Raw genomic sequence first — 14,475 nt, 5'->3', positions numbered from 1 at the left:
TTTATCGTGAAGGCTTTAAAAAGTTTCCCCGCCACAACCGCTGGCTCATTTGCCGTGAAACTGCACACAGAGCTTGCGTATTATGGTAACTTTTGTATCGTAGCAAGTATGACAATGGTACTTACTTAGCTGAGCCGTGCATGATGCGAAAACGCAATCGTCTACGTAGAGATCGGCGAACCAAACCCCGCAGACGACGTTTTTTCGCTGAGCTGCGGAAGTGGCACCATCTGTTTTTGGCAGTTGAAAGCGTCACGACAAGGCCGCCGAGGCGAGCGTTTCGACAAGCGCGGCCCTTTGAATATGCCGTTCCGGCCGTTTCGTCTGCTTCAACTGAAGCGCTTGCAACATTTTCGGCTAATTGAGCGGAAAAAATATCAGAACAACAAATTTAAAGAGCCTTTACCTTTCAAAGAATACTGTTTGCAACGCTCGTCTCGGCGGCCTTGTTGTGACGCTTTCCACTGCCGAAAACAGATGGCGCTACTGCCGCCCTTCAGTGAAAAAGCATCGTCTGCGGCTTTTGGCTGCCCATCTCTACGTAGACGATTATGTTTTCGCATCATGCACGGCTCAACTAAGTAAGTACCGTTGTCAAACTTGCGGGTTTTGGCTGCCGATCTCTACGTAGACGATTATGTTTTCGCATCATGCACGGCTCAACTAAGTAAGTACCGTTGTCAAACTTGCTACGATACAAAAGTTACCATATTACGCAAGCTCTGTGTGCAGTTTCACGGAAAATGAGCCAGCGGTTGAGGCGGGGAAATTTTTTTAAGTGTTCACGATAAAAACGCACAACACTGTATGTGCGAAAGATCGCTCTCTCCACGGGAACAAGTCACTCGTGGAGAGACCGGTGCTTCCCCTTCTGTTGCCAAGCGTTCTCTTTGCCCTGGTGGTCTCTGAAATCCAGCCGTTTGGCGTCGTATACACAAGGGTGTCGTTTGATGGCTTCGATAAACCGTACCACAACAATATCCGGCACAATTTAAATATTTGGGCAGCTCGTGCTACTCACGCCGCTCGCACTGGCATCTGCCATTTTTCTCCGCGCGATGCATTGTGGGTCGACGCGGTCGACGGCGCCGGCGCGCGATTGGAGCAGGAGCCAAATATGCGCCGGGCCCGTCGGGGCACGCTGGCAGCCGCCGGTTACGTTGGCCGCTGCAGTACCGAGCTGTTTCACGAACGCAACGAAGCGTGCGTGCGCGCGCCCACTCGCTTGCGTTACGTCGGACTATATTCGCACCTTTCAACAAATCGGGAAGACGACTTTGGAGAAGCCGGACTAGAAATCTGGTTGTCGCTCATCATAATGGGCCTGCATCGCAATAAAACACCGCCCCTAGCTTCGTTGCACATTTCACGGTTAAATAGATCGATAACTTGCCGAAACCACGAAAAATTCAAGCGTCTCCAGCGGCGAGTCAGGCTGTCAACATGGCGGGTCAACGCAACCACGGTGTTTCCCCGGCGATTTTCTCGAGCCGGTCATGCTTGATTCGCGCCATCCGACTAGACACACGGTCTACATGCGTGGTAGAGTCATTGAAACTGGTTCCTAGACATCTGTCAACAGCGCGGACGCGACGCTGCGCGAACACTGACACTCGAACCGTAGAATTAGAACAGTGTCGTTGACAACTGTGCGCCGAAAAACTCAATCGCAAACTTCACAGCTGTACGTATCTGGAAAAAACTGCCCAGTAATCATGCGAAGCCCCCATTGTAAAACCGTTCAGCCGCCGCTGTGGCTGAGTGGTTATGGCGCTCGGCTGCTGGCCCGAAAGACGCGGGTTTGATCCCGTTCGCGGCGGTCCAATTTCTATGGAGGCGAAATTCTAGAGTCCCGTGTACTGTGCGATGTCAGTGCGCGTTAAAGAGCCCCAGGTAGTCGAAATTCCCGGAGCCCTTCACTACGGCGTCTCTCATAGCCTGAGTCGCTTTGGGACGTTAAATTCCCATAAACCAAAACAAAACCGTTCAGTTTTGACGATCGCGCTGCGTAGCTACAATGAGCGGCTAATCGTTTCTTGAGCGCAACAAATACAACCTCAGACTCGAGCCATGGACTTTCCGTGACCCCCCTCCTCCGCATGAAAGCGGCCACTGCCTTCGCGATTCGAAATACCCCGAAGGTTGAATGCATGGGCACGGCGACCGCGGCCTCGTGCAATGCTTGGTCAGATTAGGGCAGGGGTTGCACGCGCCCGGTAAGAACTTGAAACAGCCAAAGCTCACTGCCTTTTTTGCACCTGAATTAAGTTTTGCTTCACTGAATACATTGTATTTTCGACTTCCTCGCCGTTGTGGCACAATTAAATCTCGACTTCTTTAAATTTTCTCGGGTGGTCGTTTATATCGAATTACCGCCTATAACGAATTTTTCGCCGTCATGCTGCATTCGTTATAACGAGAGATTTCTGTATGTAGAAACAGTCGATAAGGGGATGATAGGAAGTTTAAAGACTTTCTATGTACTTGAGCCTGTTGGGTAATGGTGGCCTGTTGTCGGAAGACGGTTGATAGGTTGTTACTACAAAGTATAAACACATTTAAAACACTGTCTATTCAATGTCGATAGGTTGTCTTAACATTTGTCATCATTTAAAGCGCTCAATTTCAACACAGACAGTTCAGATAACAAGTTCTATATATTTGATTTGAAAGTAAGAATTGTACAGAACTGTAGTGGGTTGTGAACACAGCGTATAGTGTTCAAAACTCTTCAGATTATTCTGGCAGCCGTCTTCCCGCAGCATTCAGTGCATTTGTGCGACAATTTATTTTGCGTATGTACAGCTTTACCCTATAGGCATGGCGAGAAAGGAACAATCGATGCCCGCCGCTGGAACGTGTCGATCATATCTTTAAGTAGTGTCTAGAAGGTGTCCTGATACACAGCGCCGAAATCTGAAAACGCAAAAAAAGAAAGAGCAGCGTGAGGAACCAGTCAATTTAGAAACGTCTTTAACGATCAAGTGGCTAAACAATAATACACTTACTGCAATATACGAGCTAGTGGACCCACGCTGAAAAACAAAGTTTTTAAATGTAGTACAAGAAATCAGCATTCGCGACATTCAGCCTTATGTCATCTTAGTAACAATCGTACTTTTCTTTAAGGAGAGAGAGAGACTTAAATGAGGTGGTTGCACTTGCAGCAGCGTAAATTGATTTGGCTACTGCAGTGCAGTCGATTGCACGTTACAGTGGCAATATGAGCGTTTCCACTGCTCCAAAAAACAAGCCCGGACCATCAGCAGCATTTTTCGCAGTCGATTACGTCCCCACTGGTGCTGCAGCTGCACACATTATGGTCAACTAGTAAAGCTCACATGCACTATCGGCTATCACTTCCGCTGTGGTTACAGGGCAATAACTGTAACCCTGTCATCTGGCGCAAAACGCGTCCTGAGTCGACCGGACCCTTAACAGCTTGTTGCTAGTGCTCAAAATCCGGCGGATGAAACGCAGGAATTCTCGAACACAATGTTTCAATATATTTCCTCGAATAGATAAACTGCAGCAAGTGCTGAATACCGCAAGATAGTGACAAATCAGAAAGCAACGGGCTATTCACCAGAAACGTGTTTAGGGCATCTTAGCACACCACATGAAAAGTCGAATAAAACGTAAACAACACTTTGTAAATCCAACCGTACTTTATTCTTTCGGCAATGATCATCATCATCACCAGCCTGACTACGCCCACTGCATAACAAAGGACACTTCCATGTGTCTCCAATTAACTATGTCCTCTGCCAGCTGCGGCCAAATTTCTTAATCTCATCCGCCCACCTAACCATCTGCCGCCCCCGCTACTCTTGCCTTCTCTTGGTATACACTCCGTTACCCTTAAGGAGCCGCAGTTATCTCGCCTTCGCATTACACGCGATGCCAAGGCCATTTCTTTCTCTTGATTTCGACTCCGGTTTCATTGCCCCGCATTTGTTTCCGCGCTAACGTTTCTCTCTTCCGGTCTCTTAATGTTACACCTATCATTTTTTATAGCCCGCAGCGTTTTCCTTAACTTAAGGTGAAGCCTTTTCGTTGGCCCCCACATTTCTGCCCCGTAGGTAAGTACCGGTAAGATACAGCTACTGCATGTTTTTCTCTTGAGGGAGATTGGTAACCTGCTATTCATGAGCTGAGAGAACCTGCCATATACGCTCCATTCCATCCTCATCCTTGTAGTTATTTCCCTCTCATGATCCGGATCAGCGGTCGCTGCCTGCCTTAAGTGGGCGTATTCCTTTACCACTTCCAGCACCTCGCTGCCAATGGTGAACTGATCTCTTGCGAGACATTACTTTGGTTTTCTGCATGTATATCTTTTGACCAACCGTTCTCCTCTGCCTGTCCAATTCACTGATCATGCTTTGCAGTTCATCGCCCGAGTGACTTATCAAGCCAATGTCATCAGCGAATCGCAGATTATTTAGGTATCCTCCATTAACTCTTATCCGCAACTGCCCTTGAGCACTGGTTAACGCTCGTGAATGCGCGCCTCGTTTTCCTGCACTCAATATCTTCGCAGTGGTGCCATTCATTTATTTACAAAGCACTGCCTACTGGGAACATATGGACACCCAAACATGCGTCAAAGCTCCATGCGTAGATCAATACATGGTAAGCCTAACGTTCTTAGGTGGCTGCATTCGTTTCTCACTAATCGTTCACAATTTGCCACCGCTAATAATGTTTCTTCCTTCACTTCTCCAGTTGGATCTGGAGTACCACAAGGCTCTGTTCTAGGGCCTCTGCTTTTTCTTATATATATTAATGATCTACCTGACAATCTATGTTCAACAATAAATCTTTTTGTTGATGACTGCGTCATATACCGCGAAATTAACAGTGACTCTGATATAGCTCTTCTTCAATCGGATATTGGTCATGCTCTTGAATGGACTAACAAATGGAACATGGAACTAAACATAAAAAAGTGCAAGTACATGCGAGTTTCTCGTCATAACACCACATTGCCTTCATATCGTCTTAATAATTGCAGCCTTGAGTCTGTGCCTTCTTACAAATATTTAGGTGTCTTCATTTCCCATAATCTTTCTTGGAAAGTACACATAGACTATGTAAGCAATAACGCTAACCGCATGTTGGGCTACATACGCCGTAACTTTAATCTTTCTTCTAGCTCCGTAAAACTGCTTCTCTACAAGTCGTTGGTTCGTAGTAAACTAGAATATGCTGCATCTATCTGAGACACCTATCAAGAGACACTAATATACCAACTCGAATCTATACAGAACCGTGCGGCCCGTTTCATTCTCTCGAATTATCACCGTAACTCTAGTGTCAGTGCCATGAAATCAAGGTTATCACTCCCACTACTGTCGCAACGTAGAAATATATCCCGCCTTTGTCTATTCCATAAAATTTACTACGATAACCCCATCCTTAAGAGAAAATTTATAACGCCACCTTGCTACGTTTCAGCTCGGATCGATCATCATCATAAAGTTGGTATTCTTTCATGCCAAACAAACCACTTTTACAACTCATTCATCCCCAGCACATCGGCACAATGGAATCACCTTCCCCGATCGGTCGTCGAAATAAGTGACCATTCTGTGTTTAAATCGGCTTTAACTAACTTGATGGTAACATAGTACATGTAATTTTTGCGCCCTGCCGTTTATTCTTTTCAGCTTATGTGGTAGTTAAAACAGACCTGGTCTGCGTGGTATGCTTGTTTGCGTGGTATGCTTACTTTTATGCTTACTTTTATTCTTTGCACATAATTTCGTGTTAAATGACTGTTAATTTGTGTGATTGCATTTGCTGTAACCTACTGATTTCCGCGAGGCATATTCTTGTTCACATTTTTGTGTTACTTGTTACTGCTGTTCCTTTGTTATTTTGTTTATTGTACCCCACTCCCCTCTGTAATGCCCTCGGGCCCTGAGGGTACTGAAATAAATAAATAAATAAATAAACGTTGTCATGTCGCGATTTGTGACACCCGGCATTTATTATGCTAACGGCAATGGCAATTTTTCGGAGGGCATGTAGAAGGATGTACGACCTTTTAGTTTCAGTTTTAATAGCATTTCAGGTTCCCTAAATATTAGCCGCGGTTCTGAGGCAAACATGTATTATTCATATGAGTAAAAAACCAGAGCAAGAAGCTTATCGGTGTGGTTCGGAGTCCACGTCTGATGAAAAGCTGGCTGCTGCGCTTGCATCTCGTGCAGCTCTCAGAAGCAGCCTTTCACAAGGGCTCCCTTGGGATGAACCGCGCTATTAAGGCAGTCCCTGCTTTCGTAGCCGATAGAATAAAACCTCGCCTGGCGCCAGCGCCTACCCCACTAAAGCCTAGGCTTGTTTCCGAGTCGTGTGGACTATAAGCAACCCGAAGCGCCTTTTGGTGCTGGTACTGAACATCGGGTTTTATCTATAACGTCAATGTAATTTTTGAAGCGATTTTTCAAGCTTTGCTAAATGAGGTTCTATACGAGGCATTGGTCGCTCACCGGCCTGGGACGTATTCACATTTTCCCACAATTTGTCTTCGGGCAAGAATTGATCACCTCTCTTCTTGAGCTCGAAAAATATCCCCGAATTTTACTCCCAAATTCCAAAAAAGAAAATAAACCGGAAAAAGAAGGGGCCCCGAATACACGCTGCTATATTGTCTTGAGTACAACCAGTTCAGCTCAACGGCTAGCTTTTCTTTTATTTTTTTTTGTTGTTCGCGGTACGAGTGCTGCTTTTTGGAATGTGACGCGGTAAGTAGTTTGATTTCATTTTGTTTATATTTATGCCATACAATTTACCAAACACTGTTTGGTGAAGAATCTCTCGGACACTCACCATTCAAGACTGCCTTGGCCACCTCCTCTGCTACCCAAGTGGCGGCTAGTTGCCTGCGAGAAGCGCACGAGCAAAGCACACGAAGCTCATTTTTTCAAACGAAGCCTCCCGGGATCTGTTGACTATCACACGTTTCACCCGGCAACCTTCGTGCGCAGGCAACAGGTAAACAGTGATACACAAACACGTCACCTGATCCCGCACTTCAAATTTCATCACTAATTTTGTTTATGAGGAGCACCACGTAGGCGAATTATCCTGTGTAGCACTTTTTTGCAATATCCTTGGGCACAAGATAAAAGTTAAAGAGGTGCAGAGACAAAGTTTTGAGGTGTCCGTTTTTTCGCCCTGAAAGAGCCTCTAGGGGCCTAGTGATCGCGAAAATGAACCAAGAACACCATTGCGCAGCGTGAACAATAAATTACACACTATTTTGTACCGGCAAGTTCGGTCTAGGTCGGCGCCTGTGCTCACGGTCGAGCGGCTAACCGGGCTCGGTGACGTCATTATAATTACAGTGCTCCTTGGCGTTACAAGATGCGGGTGAGAATGCCGAGCGGCTCCTCGGACAACATTCAAAATCCCATTAAATGACTTGTATGTTCCACTCAATGCCTGCGACTGAAACTTGCTAGAAGGCATCTCGTTACGTGCATGAAGCAAATCACACCGTTTACTTGCGTTCCAAATTTTGTGTCTGTACTCGTTTAAAAGACGGAGATTTGGTGCAGAAGTGTTTCTTTGTGGCACTGTGGGAGTATGAATTCTGAATTTTCAAATTGAGTTCTCAACACTTGCTAGTGTGAATACAATAGTTGGGATTCTCATTTTTTGAGAACATGGATTATATTTCAGGTTGGTGCGGTTTGAATGCTTTGAATATCTGAAATTTAAATAAATGCTGTGCGTAGAAGTGACTGTTGTAGAATAATTTTAATTTCTTTAAAGAATACAAGGTCGTTATTCTAAAAATATTTTAATATTAAACAATAAAAACCAGAAAATCAAGCGTCGCTTACGCAGCAGGTTGGTAGGACTCGTCAGACGAGCCGGGGCTTAACCTCTTGCCAAATCGTCTGGCCGTAGATAAGCTGATCCTACGGATTACCCTTTTACGCCTAAACAAAATAAAAACAGCGAATCCTTCTAAACGCCTTGTTGTCTCACATCAAGGCGGTTAATTACAGCGCGCATATAAATTCAAAGAATGCCTTATTAGGACGCCCGCGTCCTGTCGTGTTTCGGCAAGGGGCCCCATACTATCATCTGAAGACACGCAGACAAGTGCACCGGTATCTCGTAATGTGCGAGCCAGTGTGAAAGCAAATGCTCGATACATGTAGCAAATCTGTCCCGAATTTGATAAGTTTGCGTGGCAGCACTAAACATTTCTTTATCGCTTGCCATCAAATCGACGACCTCAAGAAGAGGCAATCATTGACTGCTGTTGTGGAAACAAGGAAGGCATCAAGGAAGGCCGAGATGCTTTAAAGGGCACTTCCTTTTGATAGTAATAAAACAGGGAAATAGTCACGATTGAATGCTTGGCGTCCCTCTTGAACGCGCCGAGGCTGCAATAAACAGAAGGCGGCAAACAATAACTATTAGGAATGCTTGTGAACAAGGGTTGTTTGTGAATGCCTGCGATGTCCTTTTAACTGCTGTTGTCTATACGCTACTGAGAAAATCAGTTTCTTGGGAGTGCAACTTTTCTACACACTGGCAATCATGTGCCGTCTGGCAAGGACGTTCATAAGTAAATGCTGTCCGGCCGCCGAACCACAGGGCGGGATGGTGAACATTTCCGCCTTCAAGGTTTGATGTTTTCGTCGAATTTTCGGGTAACATGTGTCCCAATGAAAAATAGGCACGAAGTTAGATTGGATGTTACAATAATGATTAATACGGTAAGAGACGACAGAATCCGATAGCAATCTGTCATTGTGCCCCTATTCTTTCTTTGTTTCTTTATTGTGGAGAAATGCTACTTTTGGCGAAACCCTCAATATTAGCCAGCCGACAGGCTTATTGGAGTTTGAAGGCCAGGACTAGCGTGCTGCCTTTACAATTTGTGCTGTGGTTTTCTAGCTCCGTTTTCAATGCTTCTGAAATATCTACAAAATGAAAATACTCGGAGCACCATTAAATAAACCCAGGTGGTCGAAATCAATCAGGAACCCTCCACCACGCGTGTATGCGTCTCTTGTGTTTCTTCACTACCTGCTTTCCTCACGGTGTGGCAAGATGTCCCCCTAGAAATGATGAAATCTTTTAGGTTCCTGAAAACAAATTTTCATTATCATCTTACAGCGCCATTAATTAAAATGGTGCTTGTTTAAACTCAAACCAAGGAAACGATTTTGTGGCAGTGGCCTTTTTGTCGTAGAGGCATGGACAAACAGCTATTTCACCAAAACGACGTTCCTGCGTAAATATCTTTATAATTAAATTTCATATTCTGCGTGACATTAAGGACGAGTAATGCCATTCGGGGCCTAATGCTTTTATAATATAATTTCAGCTTTTTTTCTTGAGCCCCAGAGAAAAGATGACGAGCGCAAAAATTTCGCGGTACTTGCGCCTGAGCTTGATTCACGGGCTTATGGTAGCGGCGGTTGCTTGTGCGCACCGGCACAATCACTGTTGCACGCTCTAGGAGAGAGAGTGAAAAAAGAAAGAAAGGAAGAAGGATAGGAAGCAAGAAGGAAAGAAAGAAAGAAGGAAAGAAAGAAAGACAGGAAGAAAGAAAGAGCGAAAGAAAGAAAGAGAGCAACAAAGAAATAAAGAAAGAAAGAAAGCTGGGGCGTATATTTGGATTCCTTTCTGACAAGGGCTCAAGTCAAGGACAAAGACTCAGTGTCACAAGGACTACGACAAGCTACGACGTAACTTTGGTCAGGGTCCCAAACTCCTTATGTTTATTAGATTTTCGACAGCCGTCATTAGATGAATTGGTGATTACTGCAGGTGTCGCCTTATCTGGCAATAAACGTTTCACGCCGTGTGTACGTCGAGATGAGTTAAGAACTCGGCACAGCGGTTTCTTTTAAACACCCCGTTAAACTTTCCATTTTCTAAGAACTACCGAAACTAAATAAAGCCTAGCAAGCGCCGATTTTTGTTTCTGCTCCTTAACTTGCTGCCTCCTGTACATATTATCAGAAAATAATTTAAGAGGTGCCGAGAATTTTTCCGACCTGTTGAAAATGAAACCACACACATATTAAAAGGGTGAGAGGGATGTGCCTGCAGCACTGAGACCATGCTCTGCACAGTAACGTTAACTGGTTGGCACCGCATTGCGTCCCAGCAAAATTAGAGTGGACATCTGCCCTGCAGAGCACTGACACTATCGGAAATCCAAGTAAACAACCTCTGACGTAGCACCAAATTCGGGACCGCTCGTGCTGCCTTGAAAAATCGCAGCTGCCTGAAAGCGTGCACCGTTGCTATAATTGTAGGCTTGCGGGTAAGCCACAAAAAAGGATTGCGAAAGTTTGTGCAAAATTGGTGCTCACACTGTTACCCGAATAGACTGTCGGAAAAGAACACCGGTTTATATTTCTTGTGCATATCAAGCTTTAAGGGCCTCACAGTGCCACGCTGATCACATTAGCTATTCTTACTTGTAATCCATTGGATCGAAGTCAACGCTGTCCAGCGAAAACAAAGTGACGGAGTCAGCGTGCTTTCCGAATCCCCTGGCCTTCGAGATCTTCATGTTGCGAAGGCCTTTCTTGATTCTCTGAGCAAGAAGTTGTGGTGAGTAGCAATATGGAGTCAAAAGTAAGCGATACTAACTGAATATTCATTCTGTGTCTGCATGCGCCGCTGTAATATTTTCTTGAAGTGTATTCCGTATCCGGGAGGCAAACTAAGCGAGTTGGTTATAATCCGTCGCAAGTAGCACCACAAACACGACGGCAATCAAAGGCGGCGTCATATGACATAGTAAGAGAGCGACGTCCGCAAAGAGGCTTCATAGATTTTATTTGAGAAAATAAGGACCAGGTTTTGCGACGAAACCTATCAGGTCACAAGTGTTGTACAATGTTGACACATCGCCCAAATTTAATGTACTCTGTGCACAAAACAGCCTGAAAAGTGCACTATCCCAACCGTCGTTGCCTAGTCTTGAAACTAGCGAAAAGAGTTAATGTCAAAAAATGTCTGCAACGAATTTTATACAGTCGAACCCTGCTCAGTCGAACTGTGAGGGGATCGCAAAATATTTCGATGTATCCATACTTCGATATTTAAAATATGGCAATAGATAAGCTTATCAGCAGACTTGAAGCAAGTGTACATTGCACGACGCTAGTAAAGCGCTCCTTGCTGTGACGCGTTGCCCGCCGGTCTACTGGCAGCGCGCCAGCATAACCTGCTTCGCGCATCTAAGCCGCAGCGGACCGTTGTTTGGAACTGCGTACAAGAGGTCTAATCCTGTTACCAGTACACTGTATATAGAATAATCGTTCGTTAAAGTTAAGGCGCAGTTGGATTCCGCAACGCCTTCTCAGCGAAGACAGGGAAGCACACAAGGCGAGAGCCGCTGCTAGGCATTAGTTAGGATGGCTGCACCGCATGGACCGTGATCAGGCGCTGAAAGGGAGTAAAAGCCCCCCCCCCCCCCCTCGTTTCACTTCGGCACACACTTTCACAGCTCTCAGCAGGTGCTCAAGAACGCGCAGCTGACTCATTCCTGCGCACAAAATAAAATGACCGAAGAGATTCTTTAGGAGAAGCGCCCCTTCCAAGAGAATGGTGCGCCGTTCGATATATCGAACGACCGGAAAAATTAGAGTTAGATATGATGCGCGACTTTCCTATACCTTTATACGAGATTTTCAAGGGGATTATTTGTCTCTTAGATACAGCCAATATTTATAAATAACCGGATTCAATACATCCGGGCTCGACTGAACATTCCTTCCTGCATTCTCTACTCTTGAGTGCATTCGAACCGAACCGAATGCTGTCCGACATGGCCAAAATGAAATGCTGTTGAAATAATTGATTGGGCTTGAGGAAAGAAAGTTAGCTTAGAGTAAACGGCTATTTTACCCTGCCTTTTAAGCTTGACAGTTTTTCATACCTAATCATGATTTCACCTCGGTAATCGATGTGTCCATCACTCTATTCGAACTGCTAGTGAGTTATGTCCCAGTTTATGTGAGTCATCGAGGTCTGTATGATGCACGAGAATATGAATTGGCCTTTTTGTCTTATTATTGCCTTTATTATATTCACTAAATCAAACCCGCTTTCAGCGCTTCGCGATTTACAGGAGTTTGACAGAGAAGCATTCTGGATGACATGACTTTCTTTGCATTGCGGAATTCTCAATAGTTACGCGAGTTTCTCACGTGAAACATTTGCGGACACTGAATCAGTCGTTTCCAGCGTACTCCTAGCGTTTCCTTTCTTCGCTTGCAATGTTTTCGTGCTGCCGTCTTTGCGCTCAGCAGAAAGTTCAATCTTGCTTATCAACAAGGTGTTGTACCATTTTACAGCGATGCCGTAGGTGTCCCTGTAAACACGGAGCGAACACAAACAAAGCACATGGCAGTCGGATTTCCTGCGCATTCCCAGTTCCACCTCAATCACATGTCGAACGAACGCCAACTTGCTACATGTCCATCCTTTTTGCGGGGTTGGAGCGGAGCTGGCATAATATGTCCGCTCCGAGGGCTAGCTGTACCAATCCTCACCGCTTTTCACAGCTCAGCGGCTGGCTGAGACATTTTTGGCTCTCGTATGCGCCGCGAGAGTATAGCGCTAGGTTGCAGTCGGAGGCCGCTGTGACCGATACATGAGACTCCGGTGCCCCGAGTAGTGTCCTTCACCGCTTTTCCACCGCCTTAACGCAATACGGGGCGGCAGGCTTCGGTAGGCATGGGAACAGCCATGAACGGATTGTGGCTGCAGAAATTCAATCAGTATGAAAGAAGGCCTGACAAAAATAACCGCTCCCGAAGCACAATGGCTGGCCCTTGGAATCTGGTCGAGAGCTGAGAGACATGTAGGCGAGAGAGCTTGGCTGTCTGCAGGGCGCTCCACTCTCGGTATCCTCGACTCGAGCTGCTGCTCATTTCGCCTCACAAGACCCGAGAAGACAGCGGCCGAAATAAAGGCGAGTCTTATACGGGCTGCTGCGCAGCGGGCAGCCGGTGCAGGACCACGTGGTGTCCGAGCAGGGCGGCGAGAGGCGCAGCTTCTGGAATCCACGGTGCTGGCGCTCGGCCCCCGCTGGCCCCTCTCCGATGGGTGCGGCAGCGTCGTCGGTGCCACTGGCCTGGCCGCACCCCACCACCATCGCTCTGGCCAGCAGCAACAGGCCAGCTCGTTCCAGGACCGCCATGGTCGCTCGTGTGCGCTCTGCGATAAAGGAAGAAAGCCCTATGAGGCCCTACGTGCGCGCGTGCTCTTTTCTACTTTTTCAACTCATTACTCGTGGTGCAAAGGATTTAGTACATTCTCCGTGGGTTGATATTTTCCTCAGACTCTATATGCACCTCCGCAACCCGTGTGAAATTTATATTTTGACACTGCATACGCCTACACGCGAAATGACTTTAAATTAGTTTGGTCCACTTATCACTACAAGTTATCACCAGGAGATCTTCGTTACAAGGAAACTGATGAGACGGTAAAAATCTCATAAACGACGTCTTGATATAAGTTGAAACTTTTCTGGAAGCGCGACAGATTTGAATAAAGTGGTGTGTATGTTGCAGATGACGATTTCCTGATGAGGCAAGATAAACCTCCTCACAAGGCTGTGATAATATCCTGCAATGTCATCACAGGAGTGGTTCGTACGACTTTTTGACACCATTTTTTTTTCTTTTTGTGACCTCTCAACGTGAGGTGACGTTATTAAAACTTTTGTAAAGCCGGCACATAACACTCCTCGACAGCTAGCAGCCGAACGTCTCAGGTGAAAAGTACCGACGACAGAGGAGCCAAAGAATGGAGGAGTAAAAAACTAACTGAATATGAAAAAACGTACGGCCCCAGGTAGATTAGCGCATAGCTGCTCGTGGTGGGGGAACAGGCAGTGGCTCGGCATACTGAAAACTAAACTTTAGCCAAGCCAGAAGATAACCAAAGAGGGAGCGCTGATGGCTGGAATCGATGTTTCGGTAGCCAGACTGCCAATATGTCCGACTAAATTGCTGACATACGCGTAACCTTTTGATGGTGCTCGAAATGAAGTGCGAACTTCGAAAATGAAGCATTTGTAGAACTTGCATGTTAAACCAAGGATTTTAAGACCTTGCGAAATGCGCTAAAGTCAGATCTAACTTCGGGTTCATTGTATGTTTAGACCCCCACTCCAATGAATTAGTACTCACAAACGGTACACGTTTCGTCTGTAGCGTACCTAACCTAGTACTGTGCAGTGTTGAATAGTTAAAAGAGAAATACCACCCTGCTGCTTTTTGAGCAGACCGGACACGTCGGGCTAGGTTCCAAAAATCTGCCGCCATTACAGCGGATGGAGAGCCGAGCGATTGAAAGGAGAATATATAAAGGTACTATTTCTTCTTTTACTCGCCAATTACTTGTTGAACTCTTTCATATGCATAAAAAGCCAGCTAACCCATTTTGTCATAAAAGTGTTTTACGACTGCG

General features: G+C 45.8%; 1 long non-coding RNA gene and 1 pseudogene across 1 annotated transcript in view; one reads left to right on the top strand and one right to left on the bottom strand.

Annotated features, from left to right (window-relative positions):
* The window catches only part of LOC144131161 (uncharacterized), a 279,476-nt gene that overhangs the window by 43,244 nt on the left and 221,757 nt on the right, over positions 1–14,475 (top strand). The window lies entirely within an intron of this gene.
* LOC144113951 (uncharacterized) lies at positions 2,885–13,198 on the bottom strand (annotated as a pseudogene).

This window comes from Amblyomma americanum, chromosome 1 (genome assembly GCF_052857255.1).
Source record: "Amblyomma americanum isolate KBUSLIRL-KWMA chromosome 1, ASM5285725v1, whole genome shotgun sequence".
Classification (NCBI taxonomy): Eukaryota; Metazoa; Arthropoda; class Arachnida; order Ixodida; family Ixodidae; genus Amblyomma; species Amblyomma americanum.
This window is presented reverse-complemented; position numbering and strand designations above follow the sequence as displayed.